Consider the following 20,863-nt stretch of genomic DNA (forward strand, 5'->3'; position numbering starts at 1 on the left):
ACTTAATCCCCACCAGTAAATGTGCTCCTGTAATGCTGCCAAGCCAAGGTCTCAGGCCAAATGTTCACTGCAGCAGCTCTGCCTTGTGCAGAAAGGTCCTCAGTGGGGTCACAGCCAGGCTGGGCTGCCTCTCCATTTCTCTGCAGCATCTCCAGAGAGGTGGGAAAGAGGTGCTCACCTTGCTGTGCAGAGATGGAGATGTGAAAACCACCAGCGCAGCAGGCAGGCTGGCTATTTCCTTTCAGAGATCCCTCCAGGCAGTTTTTTGCCTGCCATCAGCAGAAGCATGGCAAAGCTTGCAGACACCCACCACTGTAGCAAGCCAACTCCACACACTAAGCACATTTGACATGGTAAATTAAAAAAAAACCCAAACACTTAAACAAGTGATGTTATGAACTCTAATGAGCTTCAGAGCTCCGCTCAGTAGCCTGTTGTCTGTGACAGAATAAAAAGGTGAGGTTTTGCTCTGTAAGGTGCTCAGAAAACATTTTGTATAGTGGGGAGCAAAGAGCAAAGAAACACTGACTATGAGAGAAGTAAAAGTGAAATATGGTGTTCACCAAAAGAATTAGGAAGTGACAGCCCTAATAGAACAACTGACACGCTTGAAAATCCATAGATGAGTGATAATATAATATCAAGACAAACAATTAATTTTGAGCAACACCTGCTGCTCACAGCCCTTGAAGCTACATCAGGAGCTTTGAAGCTACATCAGGAGCTGAACATGCTTAAACACAAAGGGATGCCCAGTCTGGTCGAAGGCAAGAACAGCTATAAATAACACCAGCAGCTAGAGAGCCATATCAAACAGGATTTTGATCGTGCAGAGAGCACCAACAGTCAGCTGAACAGCTGAAAGACAAAGAGGGCCAAAGACTGATGCTCAGTGACAGGCACTCTCTGGGGAAGCAAGGAGAGGAGTTATCTTTGGGGGTTTAAACAACCTGCTGTCTGTGCTGCACTGGTTCCTGTGTGACCTTGAAGAGGTAACCCTGCATGCTTCAGTGGCCTGACACAACATAGTATTTCTGAGAGTGTATCTGGGAAGGTTTGTAGAGCACTTTGTGATACCAAATCGAAAGAGGCACTTGCTTGTTGGGACTGAGTGTTGGTTGGCGCCTGAGGGCATTTATGACCATCTGTATTTATAACCACACTCCAGAAAGGAGAGCTGCAGCTTTCAGAGCTCACTCTGCAGAGGAACAATGCTGGGAACAGCGTGGCTCTTGTTTTTCTCCCACCTTAGAAGCCAAACTAAAATTCGGTTTTAAATGAACACAGCAGTAACCCTCATACCCAAGCCTGCAACCAAGCACCTGCAGCAGCTGCCAACATGCACAGAGGACTGAGAAGTTTATCCTCCAGCCCTGTGTTTCTCAATGCTTCCCGTGTCTAAGTGTCTGATCCCCTATCTGAAAAACCTCGGGGGCTCTCTCCAGAGCTGTGCAGCCAAAACCCCTCTGCTCCTTTGTCTCTGATCCTGCCTGGCTTAGTGGAGCTGTGGACTGCCTGTGTGCAGGTAACTTTAAGGACCTGCAGAGCTCCTTGGAGACTCTTCAACCACCATCAGAAGCCACCATCCTGTGTTGTGGACAATGGACAATCCCACCTCCATTGCTTGTCACCAAGAGCAAATCCTCTCAGGGAAGAGATAAATGGGTCCTTCTGTTTTCCTGAGACAGCCCAAAAGGGAGGCACAGACCAGCCTAAACACAGCTGTCTAGAGAGAACCAAAGGTGAGCCAAAGCTTTGAGCTTGAGCCTTCTTCCTTTATCTCGCTGCCTCTGCACAGCTATTGCTCACTGTATCAGAGACATGCCTGCTCTTGGTGTTACCCCATTTCCTAACTGATCTGGATTCCAGCTGCAGGTATTCCCATTTCTAGTTAATCCTTTTTGTTTATAGCTGTTGAAAGGCACGATGTGGTTTGAATAAAAAGCACTGGATTTCCTCCTGCATGTAATGTTCTCACAGGAGTGGCGGCATCCCCTGCCAGAGGAACCTTGAGGCAGGACATTACAGTAATCTAATCAGAAGGAGATAAGGGACTGAATGAGCTTTGCAGTGTCTGATATGGATAAACACCAGACCAAAGCTTGTCAGCATTCATGAGAGAATAACCTAAAGCATCTGGGTAGCAGCAAAAAATTATTTTTCAAATGATAAGAACTATTACAATGACATTTAATTGGCACCTCACATTCTAAAAGCAAACCCAAACTCATTTCATCCATGTCTCTGTACTTGCCCACTTCCTTTGACAAGAGAAAAGAAGCTTGAGTTCGATTAGCTGACTTGACAGTGGGCTATTCTGAGCTGAGAGAACACTTCTCAGGGACTAATTTATTCCACAAATATATTATTTTTCTGCTCACAAAATACCCACAAACACATTGCAGTTTCCGTACATATTTTTCTTTGAATTTTTTGGCACATTTTCATGAATTGTTTGTGAGTTCAGTGTTTGCAGTGTCTGATGCCTGGGATCCAAGCGGTTGGTCAGGGGCAGTTGGTCACGTACACCACACACTATTATTTCTGCTGGTCTCTGGCAGGGACAGTCCTTCATGGGGTCCAATTCAATGTCCTTTGATGTCAATGAGAATCCCTCTCTGACTTCAGTGCACTTGGGTGCAGCCCTTTGTTAGAGAGCTCAAAGAAGCCACTGGGCTTTCAGTCTCTCAAGCTAGGCTCAGATTTATTTAGGAACTCAGCAAACATTCTTTCCTTCCCACACGGGCCTTTCTCAGTTCTAGTGCAAAGAAAAACTTAGGATTTCAAACATCTGTTGGAGCCAACATTTTCTTTCCTTGCAACTTGCATGGTTGTTCAGACCAGTGAAAAATGATCATAAAATGGTGCCCTGCTGAACTTCACACTCCACACTAGTGCAATTAGCAAGTATCAGATGAGTGAAGGATGAAGGTCATTGCCTGAACCCAGGATTTGCCAATTTAGTTTCAGTTTTGTAAAATAAGAACCCTGTGTCACTCTAGGAAGTTTAAATTTTAAAAGTTTAAATTTAAAAGTTTAGAACCCTTCTTTATCGTCAGGAGGCACAGTCCTTCACCCTCCCTATGTTTCTACCTGGCCACCTCCCTGGGCTTCCTGGTGCCTGCCTCCAGGCTCCTCCAAGCCCATGTCTCAACACTGCCAGCAATGACCTGCCCCAGGAGGACTGCTGGGAGGGGCTGACAGGCCTGTGTGTATTGAGATGCCTGTTCTGATCTCCAGCAGTCATGGTGCTGAGAGGCAGCAGAAGAACCAGAAGGACTGACACAGAGATTTTTCTTCTCCTACTCCTTCAGGGCAGTGCTGTACTGGCAGCTCATTTAATTTTAAGACTGTCTGCATATAAAAATATAAATTGTCTTCCCTTCGAAATCTCGTTTAAAAATAGCACTATTTGAGGAGTATATAAATAAGTAATCATTTGGAACACAATATTAGAGCTCCCTTCTTTAATTAAATGGTTGCTTGATGCATTTCAAAGCTCTGTTCTGACTCAGTCTTCCTGCATCTCTGTACTTTTACTGTTATGAACAAACCTCAGCTAACTGCACCATGAATTTTAAAGCAAACTGGATGGCTTGGAGTAATAGGACTATTAATACCCTAATTGCTGAGCTGTGTTTCGGGCTAGTCCATTCTCAGGCAGACAAAGGAAGAAACAACATCTCAGACACACTGTTAAGCAGGAATGACTTCAGTGGCCATCACTGTCTCCTTTTGACATCTGCCTTACAAGAGAACACAGAGAAAATATTCCAGTGACAGAGCACACACACACATATATATATATTTTTTTATTTATTTTTTTTTTCTCTCAATCCACATAGCATTTGCTAGACACAGCCAGGAATGTAATCCTGACTATTCAGACCAACCCCTCTTCTGGTCCCAAATGCCTCTGGAGGGTGAGTAGAAAGGCCATGCATTTCCCTTTGTTGGAGTGCATTCTTTGTGTAATCCCTGGATTGGGTCAGACTTTTTTTTAGTATCCCAGAAGTGGGGAATGGAAAACACACATGACATGAGGCCAACAGTTCACCCCATCCCCAAGCAGGATTATTGACTCTGCTTTATTTATTAACTCTGCTTCCTCTTCATGGTTTTTGTCTTACCCAGTTTTAAATTTTTGAAGCCACACAACTTTTGCTCTTCTCCCAGGGTGCTTCTAGAAGCATATTATAATAAAAGCTCCCTGATTTCTAGGTCTATAGCTTCCCTTTACTAATTTCACCCAACTACCTATATTGTATACTTAAAGGATAACAAATGCTTTCCTTGGCATTTTAGAGGACCATTGGTGGCTGTTTAGCTCTTCTGTACATATTCAGCAGTTCTTTTTTTGCTTGCAGGTCCTTGTCATGCTGGGAATCAGATTTCCCCAGCACATCGCTCTTTACTTCTCATGTAAGCTTGTGAGCAGCTGCCAAACAACCAGAAGCAGTACTTTATTTTTTTTTTCCTGAATGACATGAGGGAAAGGACAGGAGGTCCTAGCTAGAAGAACACAAGGAAAATCACAGCCTTTGCCTCTGGCTGGCTTGCTTAGACACTTGCTTTTTGGGTGGGAGAAAAGGAAAATAAATTATGTCTGAAGATGACCATTTCTCATCTGACATGAATGGACCTAAAAATTCCCTGGAGTCTCTTGCCCAGAGGGCAGCTCACACTGTGTGTGACAGGGTATGGGGTCCACACAATGGTTTTAAAGGCCTGTTTGATGTCTAAAGCAGCACTGGGAGGCCATAGCCACGTGATGAAGCTGGGAAGGAGATGGGGCATCTTCATGGGAGCTCTCTCAGTGCAATGTTTAACTTGCCAGGGTATTGTATACAGGGCAGCAAAACCTCACAAGCCCTTTGCTGCCTCTCACCCTTCACTGCTCCAGCTTAACTGAGTAAATGTCCCCTCCTTCTCTCCCACCTGAGCTCGATGCCCACCATCCAGGCAGGGGCTGCAGCTGCTCTAAACCAGGATCCACCAGCTCAGGCTCAGAGGGATGGGCTGGGGCTCACCCTGCACACTCATCCTCTGGGCTTCCACAGCAGCCTTTGGTCAGAGCTCATGTGGGACCAGCCCCTCTCAGAGGGTGCTGCACACACGACCCTGACACAATCCTGCAAGAGGCTTTGGGGCTCTGCAGCTGGGAGCTTTGGAACTCCTGAAAATTCTGGTCAGTAAGGCTTGTGTTAAGATTTGTTCAGGTATCCCACAGAGATGAGCTGCTTTCAAATCCCAAGTTTAAATCCCCTTTGGGTTTACAGAGGACTGCTCTGAGTCACCAGGCACCTTCTTTTCACCCTCTAAGGTACAACCTCTGATTAGGAGGACGCTCACACCTTGCACAAGTGTGCCACTCCTTTTCATGTGTTTTCTTTTGAATTCCTTCTGAATATGCAGTGATACTCAACAGAGGAGCTGATGTTCAGAGTGAATAGGCGGACATTTCCAAATAAACCTTGTAAAACCATCTTGAGTTTTGTGTGACCTCAACCTGTATGCTTGGCTGCTTTTGTTGTTACAAACATGAATCAGCCTGGATGCCAGGTTCAGGTCATGACCAAGCATTGGATGGAAAGCTGCTGTGGGAGGGAGAGCAGGGCTGCTTTTGAATTTTCTCCTGCTCTTCTGGGCTTGGGAGAGTAGGGGTGACTGACCAGGCAGGTGTGATGTAGCATCAAAGCACACATGGGTCTGTGACAGGGCTGGGAAGGAGCTCAGGCACATAAGAGATGAAGCTGGGGGAAGGAAATTTACAGCAGAAAAAGAAAGTGGGTTCATCTGAAAGCATTTTTTTTCAATTAAAAAGAAGAAGGAGAGATACTGCTTCACTCTCTCTGGTCCTTATTTTTAAGCACTTGAAATGGAATAACTTCATAGGAACCTTTTCAACATCCAGAAGTGGCTCCTCTCTGTTGGGCAGGATCTGTTAAGTTGCTTGAGGCTTGTGTGGTAATGGCATTATTCAAAATAGCAGTGGTCTGTCTTTTATCAATTAGGAGAACAATGGCAGAATCATCTTTCACTAATCCTTAATCCTCTCCTCAACTGCTTGAGATCCCCATTCACAGGATCTTTGTTTTATTTACATGTTTGTTGAGATGGCAGCTGTGGGATTGAATCAAATAACTTTCAGAATCTGGGAAATTTTGAGCCTCATAATAAGAGTAAATAACAGACTTCAAGAAGAAATGTTTGGGGAACAATACAAGAAAAGTTCTGTTTAAACTTAGAAATTTTAAAATTGAAGTAGTTATGAGATAAAACATGAGTGAGGTACCAGCCATGCTCCCAATGTGTGTGACTGTAAGGACTTAATGGGATTTATTTCTATGTCCAAACGGGGCAGTGGGAGTTTTGTCATTGCCACCCAGTTTCCAGAAGTCCCTTTCCATGCAATGGAAGTGTTAAAGTGCTATCTGGAATTCTGTGTGGGCACTGTCCCCAGGACTGATGGTCTTCATTACACAGAGACCTAAGAATGATGGGCAAAGACATCTCCTGAGTGCAGTTTGGGGCAGTCTTCCTTTACTGGTCATATCCAATTCTGCAGGCTGGATGGTTTGGAAAAAAAGTCATCAAAGATGGTCTTAGCATTGCCCCTTAGCAGCATTTTGAGTTTACTCAGAGAGGCTCTTTCAGATATTCATTTACACCCTGACTGTTTTTCCAGACAGATTCCTACTGAGCCAATGTGGTTACACAGTAAACACCACTAGAACCAGGCCAACATATGGTATCATTTAGGTACAGAGCAGTCCCAGCACTATTGTAAAGGTGTTTCAGTATCTCTGATTCCATTTCTAAGCCAAATCAGCCAACTTGAACTCAAAATTAGAGGGAGCAGGGGGACAACTTGTTAAAAATGTTTTATGACCCATTAAACGAGTTTTTATCTGATACCATGCTTCATACCTTCAAGAGAAAGAGACCTAAGGACAGGAGGGGAGCACCGCCCAAAAAGCAGTTGGCTCTGTAGTCATCTGATTGCTCTGTTACAGGCTAGATCAGTGAGATGTCAAATAAAAATAGCTTTGAAGTCTTTACAATTAGACTTCTGAACAACCTTACCCAGCTCTGCTGACCTAACATAAGAAATGTGAGCCACTGCAGATACAAACAAATTCAGCAAATATGAGCCCCTGGGATCTGATGGCAAACCACCAGTTCCACTGTGACTGCTTCTTGGTGCTGCAAGCAGCAGCTGAAAGTACGATTGCAGGCACTGCAGCTGGAATCAGACGTGTGAGGAAAGGAAATTCTGGTTTTTGGCAAAAGTGAACTTCTGGGGAACTTGTCAAGGCATTTTGCCTGCCTGCAGGACTGGAGCAGTGTAAAGTTACCGAAGACCCCACAGGGAATGCAGATGTTTGGCAAAGGAAATTGGTGGAGGCCTCCAAGCCTCCCAGCAAGTGCGAGGAGGCTGCACTGGTGAGGAGCACCGGGGTCTGTGGCAGCAGCACGAGTGTGAGGCAGTCTGCCCATCCCTGTGGCAGCAGGGCAGGAGTGCTGGCTGTGTGAAGGTCAGGGGGAGGGTGGTGTTGTGTGCTTTGAGGAGCATTGCTTTGTTTGGCAACACTCTAAAAACCAACTCTCTGCCTACCAAGTCGCTTTTACCCAGCATAAGGCACCAGAAACCTCAAGCTGTCTGCAAACCAGCAGTGGGCTCCTGGCAAAGAAGGGCTCTGAGCCATGGGCAAGTTTGAGGGGGCAGGTCTGGTCCTCAGGATCAGATGAGAACATGAAGCACCAGCTCTCAGGCTGATGCTCCTATGCAGAAGGGGCCCAGGGCCCTGGTGACATGAGAAGGGGAGCACAGGGATTATGGTTTGGGTTTGGCTCCAGCTGAAGCCTTAAGGAAGGCACAGACTGTGGCAGCTGCAAATCCTCTCAGCAGTGGGGTACAAAGCCAAGGTGAGGCTTTTGGCCTCATTAATGGCAGCAGTAGCTACCGTCCCTCACCAAAATGAGCATGTGGGAAACGTGTAATAACATGCAAGGTTCACCACACAGAAAGAAGAACATCCCAAAACTACATAGAAAGAAGAATTGAAAGGTTGTTCTTGCACTGCAGTGGTTCAGATGAGCACTGGTGGGAAGAAAATCCTTTGGAATTTTTTTTTTAGAAGATCAGTTTCCTTCAATAGGAAATTTAAAGATATTCAAAGAACTCAGAGTCTCTCAATCTCAGCAGTGTGCTGCTCACATTTGCCCCAGCACAGGCTTGCTGAGGTATCACACAGCAGATTCTCAGTAGTGGCTAAGTAAAGATATAGAAGTGCATCTATATTTGGATCATAAACGAAGCACCTCACACCTACTAAGCAGTACAGACTCCTCTTTCCTGCAAATTAAGCCATTTGTCTGCTTTAGGAACATCAGCTTCCAACACCCATGGTTAAACTGTGAGGCTTCTAAGGTTTGTTAGATATCCTTACACAGGGAGGCCAGCACAGCAAAATTCAGCAGGCCACCTCCTCTGTAACAAGATCATCACTAATGACAATGTGTTACCTTGCATTTCTCCAAACCTGTTATTATCTTGCTCTTTTTTGGGTCCATAACTTGAAGCAATTTGAAGTAATTTCTGTCTTCCAAAGATAGGTGTTCAACATCTTCAAAAAAAAAAATCAAAGTTATTTTAAAAGGACCTTCTATTGGATGACAAAACTGGCTATCACAAGGGAATGGTCTTGTTCATTTTCTCACTGTAGTGTCCTTGCAGTGACTACTGAGTCACTCAGCAATGAGATGCTGGCACTAAATACATGTAAGAGAGATATCATGATCTCAAGTGAGATAGAAATACTGTAGGTTGATGGGCAACTGAGATATTTACTGTGCAGGTGTTTTTTTTAAAGACATTTCAGGACTTAGAGAGAAAAATCAGCTCTTGAAGTATTTTAAGAGACCACTTGAAGCAGCCCATGCCCTCACACCTGAAGGGTTATTGCTGGAGCCCCAGATCAAGTGCAAAACCAGCTGCTGTGGGCTTGGGGGGGAAAAAACAAATGGACTCCAGCAGCTCAGGGAGGTGCATGAAGATAGTCCTGCTGGAGGCATCTGCAGGAGGGTGCCACAGAGAGAGGCCTGGTTTTGTGGACCTTTTTCCCCTAAAAGCCCCATTCTTGCAGTAGTGGAAAAAGTGCTGACACTGTCACTTTGTTTGTTGGTAGTAGATTCAGAAAAGGAAGGAAGGGCAGGTAGCAAAGCAGAGGGGAGACATAGCCCAGGGCTATAAAAAAAAAAGGGAAAAAAAAAGAAAAATAGACTATTTTTTAACAAGCAGTGCTATTTCTGTGTTGCACAAGAGCTGCACAAGTCATGCTGAGCCTTCCATGATTGGTATGCGTATGTTTAGACTGGTGCTTCAGGAGAGGGCAAGAGAGAGTCCCAGGACTGTGGGAGACCTTCTACTTATAGCAATGAATTAATTCTAATTAGCCCTGGAAATGGGTCTCTCCGGCTCTTTGTTCTCTGAAATTGTGCTTTTCAGATGTGCACTTCTCAATTAGCAGCTAATTATGATGGTCTTGCCTCCTTGAGGCTAGACGGGGTATAAAAAACCACACACACCCCCCACAGCTGTTGGGCTTTTGCCTCCAGCTTGAGCAGCAGAATTATTGATATCAATTTCAAGGGTCTTTCACTCTTGTCCAAAATCCCTCAGAGAGCTGAAACATTGCTATTTTTGACACTACTGAGAATTATTTGATGCTGAGGAAAATACATCACATTTGCAACCCTCACCAAATGTAGTGAAAGCAAAATAGGCAATATGTGTCTCCAATAGTCTGTCCCTCCTCTGCTCTCCTGGAACACAGGAAAGAAGGAATCCAGATGCAAACCTCAGCAGGTTTTGGGGAATAACTAGGTGTTCCTAGGCTGTTTGCTATCACCAACCCTCCTCTTGAACTATTGTTAGGTAAGGATGGTAGAGACCTAACCTGGATAAAAATCAAGTTTCCCTTATGCCAGGGACCCAAATCACTTATTTCCCCACAAGCTAGCTCCAGTTTTGTAGAATATTGCAAGCCCAGCAAAGAGCCTTTTACCCTCGTGACAGTGGTTTTGGCTCCGGAGTCACAGGCAGGGCAGACGGATGGGGAGGAGAGGGACATGGGTGTCAAACTCGTGCTGCTGGGGCGAGGTCGATGGCCCACCTTGCCCCACATCCTGCCTCTGCTGATGGTGGCAGGACATGCTGCACAGGGAGTTGAGTGAGTATGACCCTGCTTCTTCCCTTTATGGACCTGTTGTCCATGAATTTACCCAACAGCTTCTTGAACCAGCTGGTAGTACCAGTACCCACCATCCTCTGAGTTAATAAATCCCAGAAGTCCATAGCTCATTGTGTTAGAATGAAACAAACTTTCTTTCATCTGTTTTAAGATGACCTCCTAGTTCAAGCACGGTTTTTTCAGTCTCCCTTCATTTTAGGCAGCATATAGTTCTTTCTACATGCAGGGGAGAAAATGTTTCGCTTGTTCTTTAATCTCTATCTTCGTACAAGGGTCTGTGCAAAATGCATCTGCTGAAGGACGTGACAGGATCATAGAAGCATCACAATTTTCAGCTCCTTGTGGATGCACAGTTGTTCTCAGATAACAGGAAGTACAGTCTGCTCAGCAGTTCTCACGTTCTTCTTGCATGACGATTTCACTTGGATCTCCATGGAATAGTTATGGTCTGATATTTCCTTGGTAATACCAAGGGGGATTAGCAATGCTGCAGGGACCCTGTGAAAGTAATGTTTTAAGATAAAATTTCTTTGCAGTAAGACTAGAGATAAGACAGAATGACCCTCTCAAATCGGTCAGAGGCTTTCCACATCTGGGTAAGAACTTCATGCAGATGCTAATTATTTCTGTGCTACAGTAGACAGGCTCCCCAGACCTGGACCAATTTCAGCTCCAACCAAATCACACACCATCAGCCTAGAGAGTGTCTCTGGGAAAGGAAGAAAGCCTTACACCAATAGCTACATAATATCCCTCCTTATACACATATCAAATACAGCTATGAAAAGTTGTTTCCTTGTTGCAGGCATTACAGAAATGCAGTGTATGCATTACTATTGTAACAGCTCTTGGCTGTAGTTTTCCTCTCGATGCAAAAAAATCTGACTCCTGAAGGGAAAACAAACATCTATAATCATAATATAGAACAGTTATGTTATCAAATAATCTCTATGAAGATTTCTAGCATTTGTCTTTCCTACAGAAAATTGAAATGATCACAGCAGCAAATGAATGTAGTTTGTCTAGTTTAGGCTTAATTGTGTGTTAACTTGTCCTCAGCTATGTATTTTGGATCACATGGAGTAGTCAAATGCAGGAGAGTACAGGAAAAAGTTATCTGGGGAGCTGGGAGTTTGCAGCAATGCAGGATTTCAAAAACAAGTTAAGCAAACACCAGCAAAAAAGGGCAGGGATGTATTTGATCCTGCCCTGAGCACAGAAAGGAACCAGCTAACTTCCTCAGGTCCCCTTCCGGGCTAATTTGTGTGATGACATAAAATAGCAACAAACTAAGTGGAAGCCTCTGCCTCCATTTCACAGAGCACTTGTCAAGTGTCTCTTGTCTGCAAAGCCAGCTTGCCAAGCCTGCTGTCTGCCTGGATGGCATGCTGGAAGCAAAAGGACAAGTTGCTTCAATGGGACAGCACAGACAGAAGCACTGCTGTGAACAAAAACTTCCCAATGATTGCAACATCCAAATGTTCATCCTCAGCCACATATTTGAGACTGTGACAACAGGGGGAAAAACAGCCATAAAGGAGAAAAAGGAGGAAGGGAGGGAGGAAGGTGGCAAGGAAGGCAGAGGAAGCAGGAACCTGGAGCACACCCCACATTTAGCAGGAGCAGGAAGGCTCCGCTTCAACAGCTACTACTTAGCAGAGTAAGAGGGCAGCTCATTGAATGCAGAAACTGCAACAGCCATCACTGATGGCAAAGAGCAACAATTGGAGATGACTGTGAGGGTGTGAGCCAAAAAGAATAATTTACTGGAAAACACAAAAAAAAAAAAAAAAAAATACTCTTAAAGCAAGTGTATGTAACAAAAACCCTCTGAGATCTTTTATAAAATTCAGTGCTATTACATTTCCAATACACTTGCATACAGCCCCTTTCTACTGACACAAGCCTGTGAAGTAACATATGCATCTAGGTCTGTTTTCTGCTCCTCCTCCCTTGTCAGCCCCATTTCATTATTATTCCCTGATATAACAGTGCCAGTGATATTTCCGTGCCCTAAAGAACAAGTTTCCATCACCTAGCAGTCACTCCTCCATCAGCTGAGCTGTAATCATTGACCCTACATAAGCATTTGGGCTGCCTCCTGCAAAGTAAAACCCAAGTATTTAAGTGAGGCCATTTCATCTGGCAATTGAGGCAGGCTGAGCACATACATGGTTAATTAGTATGGTTCAGCCAGCAGGCAATAACTCATTAAGCTACAGTAACTCAACTATGTTTGATCATGTGCTTTATGCCCCAAGGCACTTCATAAGTAAAGCAGTAAAGTCAACTTATCTACCATCTCAATTTCTCTCTCCCTCTCTGTTTTTTTCTAACCACAGAAAACCGTGGCTAAACCACAGAGGATGATTTCTGGACACAGAACAGCTCACCACCTTCCTCCTTTTGGCAGACTGACTGCTCTTGAAGACTGGTGTTTTGTCTCCTTTCAGCTTTGCTTACTATAGGCTAATTTCAAAGCCTTTCACTCTCCCCTCTGGAGCCTTGCTCTCCTCGGGACTTGCAGTCACACCTTTCCCAAGGTGGAATGCCAGAAACCAGTCCCAGTGATCCAGCTGAAGGGCTTATCCCCCACACCCAACGTGCAACCTCCCCATCTGTCCAACCCAGCCCAATGCTCCTTCCTTCCACAGCTGAGTCACTGCTCTATCAGAGCCTCCTTTGCAGCAGCACAGCTTTATCTGCCTTCTCGCTCCCACCGTGTGCCTATGGAGCTGATTATTTCAGCATTGGTGCAGACTTGTGCTTGTCTTCACTAAATTGCATCCTGTTTCTTTCCAGACCATTCCTCTGCTAATTACTGAGATCTCCTGAGCACTAATCCCCTCCTCCCTGGTGTCTCTCGCTCTTAGCTGAAACTCTAACAAAAGGGCTCTCTACCCTTTCATCCAAATTATTAATGAAAATACTGAATAGGCCTGAACCCAGGCCTAGGGATATCCCATGGGAGCCAGCTCAATAAATCTTTCCCATTTGACAGTGTTCACCTGGTAACTGCTCTCTGAGTACTCTCAGCCATTTCATCTGAACCTTTTCTCTTTGATTTTCGTATAAGAATGCTGCATTTCTAAAAGCAAGATATTGTAGCTACAGCTTCTCCCTATTATGTGGGATGTAAGAATTTTTTTAAATGGTTAATGCTAAGAAAACATGCAGAAGGGAAACTAACATCCGTGTGTCAGAGCTGATTCAGCTGGCTGCTGTCTGTGGAGGATTAGGATGTGACCAAATGTCCCAGCTTGCCAGTTACAAACCCATTCCAGCATTCACCAAAAGCATCTGCTGGTGATCTCCTCTGCACTAAATAGGATGAGGGATTAAATGGATTTGGGAATAATTTAGTGTAAAAGTTACTAAAGTGTGGGCATCCTAATTTCCATGAGATTTAGATCAGGCCTGTATCAGGACAAATTCACTTTCCAGAATCAAGTATAAGAGATTCTACTAGTGATCTCCATTGCCCCACAGGTAATCCAAATCCAAATCCAGGATTTGGATCTCCATGTGATCCAAAAAATCACTGAGCTTCAAACCCCACATCAGAGTGGAATGTTTGTTTTATACAAGGTGGAAGGAAATCACCTAATTCATTCCCTTGTACTCTACTAATTTTGTGATTTGCATAATGAAATATAGGAAGATATGGTAACAAGTCCACATATACAAAGAACTCCTTGGTTTTGCTTTTCACATCCTACTGGAGAGCAGATGCATGCAAGAAGGCAAAATAAAACCCTAAACACCTATAACACTCTATGGCATGGTAATAAAATACTACTCACTAAAGCAAGAGAAGCAAGAGCCTTTGAACTGCTCATTAGAGAAGCCCTTCCCTCTGCACTGGTTTTTAGAGGCAGCCTAGGGAGATTATGTGCTTAAGTTAGTCATTTAAATTTAGATACCCAGAACAAACATTGCAGACTGCCCTCCTCCCCTCCCAGAGCAAACTCTTCACTATGACACAAGAATCTTTCTCTTTTTAAAAAAGAACTGGTACCACAACAAAAGAGTTGAAGAGAAAAGAAGAAGTATTTCACTCACTCTTCAATGTGGATGTTGTTTGTTTGTTCTTCTCATGTCAATGGTGCCTAATAACTGTACAGGAACCGTTGCTAATTAAGCAAGGGCATTTCTGATCACTGGCTGAGCATTCATTTGCGCTAACAAGAAACCAAACTGTAAAATCAAGTCAAAATATTTTTTCTGTCATTCCCAGTGGAAGTTAAAGCTAACACACACTTGTACTTCCGCTTGCTCTGCAGGCGCCTTGGCGCCCCTTTCACTGACACTGAGTCCTGCCAGAAAAGTCCATCAGGTCTTTCAGGTTCCCACTGGCAGGGAAAGTGCCCCTCTCATTGCACCAACATTTGGAAAGCAGAGAATGTGCTGAGTCTCAATGTCCTTCAAGCCTCCATAAATCACTCATAGAAAAGAGCGGAGATTAGTTGTGCAGCACTTTGTATGCCCAAAAATCAGAGCTGAAGTAGGACCTCCAGAGTCGCTATAGAAGGATTTCATCACGAGGGAGAGAGGCCGAGCAAACAGCAAGGATGCCTTGTCACAACAACATCCTGTCCTTGCAAAAAGGAGAAAGGCTTTTGAGGGAATGACAGAGCTTTGGATCTCAGCTCCCTGAGGCAAGTTCAGGCAAGTTCAGACTCATTACTTTCGTGCAATGGATGGTTTGGGTTTATTATTAGATCGAACGCAAAAGAGCCTTGCCAAGTCTGAAAGTTCATGATGTTTCAAGCGAAGAAAGGAAATGTCTTTACCTCGTAGAGAGGCTAGTTTCTCCATTATGGAGCAGGCCGGGAGTGAGTTAGCTCTCGTTCCAAAAGATGAATGGAAGATGACTGAAGAATAGTCTGCTGGAACCCAGAGGCAGTTCTGCCCTTCAAAGGCTGTGAGTGAGGGCACCGCAGCATTCTGACTCCCACCGAAATTCCCATTTCCCAATTTTGCATTTTCTGCTGCAAATGAGATAAACATTGATATAGCACAGAGCAAACAGAGTCTGCTGTGAGGCTCATCAAGGGATTGCTGGCTACTCAAACAGAGGAAGATAGGGTGGGAATTAAATGTATAACTTCAAGACTTGCCCCCTGGCTTACAGTTCTTTCTCACCCCACTCAAAATCCATCTTCATGACGACTGGGCAATTTTTTCTGTCTGAAGGCTGAGGCTGTCCCAGAGCCTGGTTGCTCTCAGGCTGGAGACATCCTGTAATTTCCAGCCTTAGCTAACAGCAGACACTTCAGACACATTTTCTTTCATGTAGACCATCTACCCAGCTAAAATAATTTGTATCCCTCCTTTGGGGTTACCTGCATTATTTCAATAGACAGCAACCACAACTACTCACAGCCCCAGTTTTGCTAAGGAAAACAAATCAAATGTTTTATTTGCTTTTCATCAATTAGGTAATTTTTCTCCCATTAGCCCAGTTTTATATCCTTATCTGCACTTCATTTCAGTAAAATATCTCTCTCAGGAAAGTGAGTTGTGTAAATCAAGGCTTGCCAGCATCTTTATTAAGGCTGATTATGTCCTTCCTCCATGCTGGCTTTTGTACCTACTAGGTCTGCTTTGCATTTTCACAGCCACCTTGTGTTTGCTCTCCACAGGCAAGTCCAGTTCTCAGGTCTGTCCAGGCCAGGTGCCTTTCAATGGACAAGTTTCCCAGAGCATAGCACAAAATATCCTTTGTGCATCACTTTGCAGCTCTGTGCTGCCCTGTCCCATCCTGCACATACTAACCTGCTCTGCAAACTCAGACAGTTCTTCACCGAAGAACTTCTTCTTCCTGCTCTGTCATGACACTGCAATAAAGAAGGGCTCACCAGGGACCTCCCACTTGTTTGTGCCAAAGGCAGTCCTGTAGGTATTGCAGAAAAGCAAATCCAGGACCAGTGTGTAAGGAATGCCATTGACAGGTTCCCTCCAGCTTGAAGTTCCCCTAAAACACAAAAGTTGTTTCTCACTGTGAGCCATACCTTTACCTGTCTCATCATTCTTACACTAATGCCTGTCTTCTTTAGCTTCCCTGATAATTGTCCAGGTACCTACAAATCAAAGTAATCTCTTGAAATTCAGCTGTATTGGATCTATTTAATCTCTTCTATGTAGAAAATGAATTATCATTACCAATTATCTATCCATCTATTGTTTATCATTCAGACTAGTCTGGCTTGAGCTACCTCTGCTAAACCTAGTCTGAATTCCATGGGTGGAGGGTTTTTTTCACTCTGAGCACCCTTTCAATTTTGATTTACCCTTCAAATTTTGTTCTGGGCCTTTCCAAACATCCAGACCACAGTGGCCAACTGGCTAGGAATAATTTCCCATTTTCTAAAAAATAATCTGGGTTAGCACCTCTGATTGAATAGGCTTAAAGAAAAATCAGTTAATTTCTGATTAAAGATTTAATGCAAAGTAGTGAATGAGGTTTAGAGGTTCTGGTAGGGAGATGATCTTATCTCTCTGGTAAGGTGCACTGGCTTTGTTTTCACCTGTGGTGTCACCCCTTGAATTTCCAGGCCCTAATTCCTAAGAACTTTCCTGGTCTTACCCCAAGTATTTAACATCTGCTTATAGAAAATGGAATGATGGTGTGTTTTTAATGTGATGCACAATCTGAACATCTCCTGCCTCTTTCATCATTGCCTCACTGCTCACCTCTTGTCTGCTTTCTGTTTATACCACAGAAAGAACTTAGCTTCTTGCTGTGTTTGCAGGGTCTAACTCAGCTTGATTTACAGCAATTTCTTTTTAAAATCAACCCATGGAGATGCCTTTGCTTTTCCCAATTTGTTTTTGGTCCTTCTTCTTCACCAGTGTCTCTCTGTTGCTTGTCCAGGTAGGTCTGAAGTCTTCCCTTGCAAAGTCCATTCAGTTGGGAACGTGTGACACAGAGCTTTTGGCATGTCTTGTTTTACAAAAGCAGTGACAATGTCAGCCCCAGCCCGGGGTGGAGGAGGGTCTGAGTGGCTGAGCACACGGCCTCTCCCCAGATGGGGAGGTGCCACCTCCTTCTGCACAGCTCTGTGGCACCTGTCCTAGCACAGGGACAGCCTGCACCCTGTGCTCTCCCAGATTTCTGGCTTTTCTGGTTCTCCAGCATCTCTGGCTCGTCTCAGCCACAGAGCAGCCATTAAAGCAAAGTGTGGAACGTATTTCCCTGCTCGACACTTCCAGGTTTGCTTGCTCAACAAAGTGCATCCTTCACTGGGATGGCTTTTCATTCCCACAGCTCCCAGACTTGCCTGAAGAAAAGGGGAGCAGGTGTGTGTATCCATAGCACAGGGAAGTGAAAGTTGTTTTTCCTTGTCATTTTGACAGCATTTACAGTGGCAGCATAACTCCAAGAGAGTTGGAGGCTCGGAACAAGGGCCAGCTAGAGAAGACTGAAGTCAAATCCTCTTCTTGCAAATTGGGACAGTCAGAACAGCCAACAGAGCCTGACACAAGGCTGTGCTGTACTTCCTGGGGAGATTCTTCTCATCTTCTCTATACAGGAAGTTCAGACCTAAAATGCCTACTGAATGAGCTAGGCCCGACTCAAATAATGCAAGGTTTTGCATAGAAAAGCTTGTGCCATTGCCATCCTTCTATCTCAGCAGCAGCTACCCCTCCCTTTTCTCAGGGGCCACTCCTGTAAATTGCAAAGGCTTTTCTTTTTTGCTTGTCTGAGGACCCATTTCCACCTGCCACCCTGGATCTGGGGAGTGTTCCTGCTTGGAGCATCCTTCCCTGTGGTGTTTTATCTGCAGCACTGTCCCACAATAGTGTCCTGTTCTGGGGGGGCTGAGCAGCAATTGGGTCTCTGCTGGTGTCTCCTTTCCAGCATGCTAACTCTGAATAACGATGTGGCAACAGCACTGATGTTACATGCCAGACCAAATAAATGGCAAAGAAATATTTTCATTATTTTGAAATGCGAGACTGATTTCACATCCAGCTGGCACTACTTATATATCCTACTTTCTCCCCCATCTCTTTTTTTTTTTTTTTTTTAATACTGCCCTGATTTCCCAGGCAGTGATTGTTTCTGCAGCCCCTTCTCAGGCCAGAGCTTTTGAGAGAAAGAAGAAAACAAACATGATTTGGGTTTTTTCCTACGCTGACATCATTAACTGCCCATCACTTTCACAATGAATGTGCTAGTGCTCTCATAAGGCGTATGCTGTCACTGGGGTTTTCTTCCCACCCCTGCTCTTTAAACAGAGCAGAAGTTCCCTTTTTTCTGTAATAAAAGCTGAAAAAAAGCCAGCCAGGTCTGGCATCAGCACAGGCACCAGATCCACTCCCACTTGATAAGTGAGCAAACAGGCTCAGATAAGCTCAAACCCTCAGAAATCAGACCCTGTCTGTCCTTATTTGGTGCATCCATCTGTCCCATATCCACACCAGGGTTGATTTTGGGTTTATTAGGTGGTTGTCTTGGCCCCAGTTCCTTCCTGTGACATGCACTGGGCACCCTGCCAGCCTCCTACCCATGTGCCCCCGGGAACAGGAGAGGCTGAAGGCAATGGAGAAGGGCTGGGAAGGGAAACAGATTGCCAGACACCAGGCTGGAGCCCTCAGACCCTCACCTTCCCCCAGTGCCACCACACTGCCAACACTGGACTTCAGGAGAGCCTATCTCATCTTGCCTTGAAAACATCTCCTGTTGGAATCGTAATTATCTCACTAGGCAGAGTGCTCTGTTGTCTGATGTCCTTCTGATGTGTTGCCATCTCATCACAGGGGCTCCATACTGTTGTCTCCTTATCACAAAAGCTTCAGATCTTCTTGGTGTTTCTTGTGGGCAGCTCCTCAGAGCACTGACCCTTCCTTCTTCAAAAGCAGCCACCTGACTCCAGCTCCCTTCTCACCCAGCCACCCCTCTCTTTTATAGCGCTCTGCTTCTCATTGGTCACAGCTGTGGCCTGGTAAAGTCAGGCCTGTTCCTCATCTTTGATAATTGGCCCAGCTGCAACTCCTTAGGGGTGAGATTACTCTACACTATCTTTATTTTCTTATATTCTACCCCCTACACTGGTGGGCATTTTTTCCATGCAATGTGAAGTCAGGTGGGCTTCAGTTATTTATTCCTCTTTCTCTGTTTGTGGTATCCAGCATTAGAAGTCACTTTTTTCTTCCACTCAAGTTGCCCACCCAGTAGCTGTTGTGATCCACCCCAGAGTATCGATGTGGGGAGAAAACTGAATTTGTAACTGCTGTTTTCCAGGCTTTTGCAGCTGCACATCTTTTATTCAAAGAAGAAACTTCCAAGTTTCAAAACTGTAGAAAGGACTACATATGAAAACGGAGGCAAGACTTTCAAATCTGTAAAGGCAGGAGGTTTTGGATATGTGGACAACAGCCTTCAAAATAAAGTGCACTCACATACTTTCATAAACGATTCAACAGCCATCTCAAAGTTACACAAGCTGAAATGTCTGAAAAAAAATACTAGAGGAAAACAGAGTAAGAAAGAGAACATTAAATATCTCTTCTTTCTCAAATAATTCCTGAGGTTTCAAGATAATGCTGTTAGAGACCTCAAAAGTAACCAGGAATGCCCTAAAATTAATAGGAAATTTTATAACTTACCAATGACAAGATTTCAAAGCCAAAGTAATCTGATTAAATTATCTGAATCCAGCTGGCATCCTCCCATATCACTCTGCATCAGCTACAATTCTTAATAGTACAAGCTACGAGGAACAAAAATAATGCACCACAATGGCACACAGTTCTCTGAAATACAATTAAACTTTCATTAGTCAAATTATCCCATAAGAATAATAACTTTTAGATGAGCACAGTTATATTCTTTATACTTCTTCTAAGTCTGATCTAAAATACCTTACATGGTAAAAAAAAAATTATAGAGAGAGCAAGAAAACCCCCAAATACAGTGGTTATGAAAATCAGATTTTTCTTGAGGATGTGAGAAGGGGAAGGGAAATTACCTATAAAGAGTGTTTGGAAATTCAGCACCTTGGCTTCAGATTGGGTGGTTTAAGCAACCATAGAAGCAAAAAAAGTGGCTCACTTGCCTTTCTTTTCTTCTCTCCTTTTCCTTTTTAAAATTTTTTTAAAATTTTATTTTGCTAAAAACCCACTCTGTTTAAAGGGAATGAGCACTCCTACATGCTGGTGTACTGGAAACCTCTGACACGAGAACAGAACTGTTTCCATAGTTCAGGCCTGATTTCTCCACATGCCCCTGATCCTAATGAGAAGGGGTTTGCTGAGGATGCTGCCTGGCTTGTCAGAAGCTGGCATCTGGCACAGCAGAAACCAGATCTTCCTCTGAAATCCCCAGCCACAGGGTTCCCACTGCACGAGGCAGCTCCCCTCGTGCTCCTGTGGGAAGGACAGAGCTCAGTGCCTCCTGCCACAAGACAGGCGCTGGGTGGGGGTTCAGCTCCAGCCAGCCTGCTCCTCTTTCATGCCTTTAATAAATCCCAATAAACTAGATTTGCCCTGGAACTTGGAAGTTCTACTTATTTTTGGATGCTTTACATTGTTTCAGCAGCAGCTGAAGGCACCTGTCATGGATGGATTGCACAGACTCTTTCATGGTATTGATGCAGTGA

At 44.4% G+C, this 20,863-nt stretch overlaps 1 long non-coding RNA gene across 2 annotated transcripts; it reads right to left on the reverse strand.

Moving 5' to 3' along the window:
• Positions 1 to 8,569: 8,569 nt before the first annotated feature.
• On the reverse strand, positions 8,570 to 19,120 carry LOC135448439 (uncharacterized). Of its 2 annotated transcripts, none has more exons than XR_010440453.1 (4): positions 16,953 to 19,120; positions 16,035 to 16,233; positions 14,319 to 15,244; positions 8,570 to 10,754 (listed from the first exon to the last, which is right to left on the reverse strand). It is a non-coding gene; the product is annotated as an uncharacterized LOC135448439 (long non-coding RNA). The 2 variants fall into 2 exon arrangements; XR_010440452.1 differs by having other exon boundaries at positions 14,319 to 15,247.
• Positions 19,121 to 20,863: the final 1,743 nt, after the last annotated feature.

This window comes from Zonotrichia leucophrys, chromosome 1 (assembly GCF_028769735.1).
Source record: "Zonotrichia leucophrys gambelii isolate GWCS_2022_RI chromosome 1, RI_Zleu_2.0, whole genome shotgun sequence".
Taxonomy (NCBI): Eukaryota; Metazoa; Chordata; class Aves; order Passeriformes; family Passerellidae; genus Zonotrichia; species Zonotrichia leucophrys.